The sequence below is a fragment of the Takifugu flavidus genome, chromosome 10 (genome assembly GCF_003711565.1).
Source record: "Takifugu flavidus isolate HTHZ2018 chromosome 10, ASM371156v2, whole genome shotgun sequence".
Classification (NCBI taxonomy): Eukaryota; Metazoa; Chordata; class Actinopteri; order Tetraodontiformes; family Tetraodontidae; genus Takifugu; species Takifugu flavidus.
In genome coordinates this window covers 6,987,501-6,988,513 of record NC_079529.1, presented here as the reverse complement: position 1 = coordinate 6,988,513, position 1,013 = coordinate 6,987,501, and positions in this window count along the sequence as shown.

The window sequence follows — 1,013 nt, the reverse complement described above, 5'->3', positions numbered from 1 at the left end:
AGAAAGGTTGAAATCTGGAGCCACCGGCTCGAACCATGTGTAGTATCAGGAGCTGAAATCTGACTTCAGACGGCTTTTGAGTATTTCATCCCATCCCTCATATCCTTTCTTTTATTTTCCACCATATACTTTGAAAAAATGGGGGCAATACACCATAAAATATAATTGTTATAATGAATGTCTCAGCTTTGGCTAAAACCTGCTGCCTCCGGGCTCTCGATCCAGACATTGTGGTTTACTGATGCTAAGCAGCTCTTGGCACAGGTCTAGCTTTGCGATTAGTACCCCTTTAAACACTTATAATTCACAGCCTATGAAAATATTATCAGAGAGCACCAGCTTTCTGCCCGAGGGGGTCAGGAGGTTGTTTTAACAGTACCACCGGCTCGGAGTGTTGAAATGGCCTGGCCCACGACATCAGGGTCATCTTAAATCACCTTTAGGGAGTTTAGAATGTGGAGGAAAAACTATGTATAAAAGATAGCATAATTGTGTGTGTGTGTGTGTGTGTGTGTGTGTGTGTGTGTGTGTGTGTGTGGTGTGTGTGTGTGTGTGTGTGTGTGTGTGTGTGTGTGTGCGTGTGCGTGCAGTAATGTAAACCTGAAAATCAGGCATAATGCTCCGGTTATTAAAAATCTGACATGGCAAGAACATATGGAAATTATTTCAAAAGTTTGGGTTATAATGACAAATGGTTTGTTTTTCCAATGCTGCACATGAGGTAAAGCCAGAGTTCTTATATACGTTCACATCTGCACACACCCCCACACACCTCTGCTCAGACCTAAATTTCCTGTTAAGTGGTGGTAGGAGGTGTATCTGAAAGATTTGTCATTTGGCCGCTTGCTCGGCTCAGCTGACAGTTTATACAAGGAAGTTTCAATATCAATAAATACTTTGTTCGGTCTCACAGGTGCTTTTTGTTTTCCAGGATATAATCTATGTTGTGTGAAGGAATTAAATGATTTTTAAAAATGCACAAAAAATAACCAAAGTATGATAGGGTAATATGA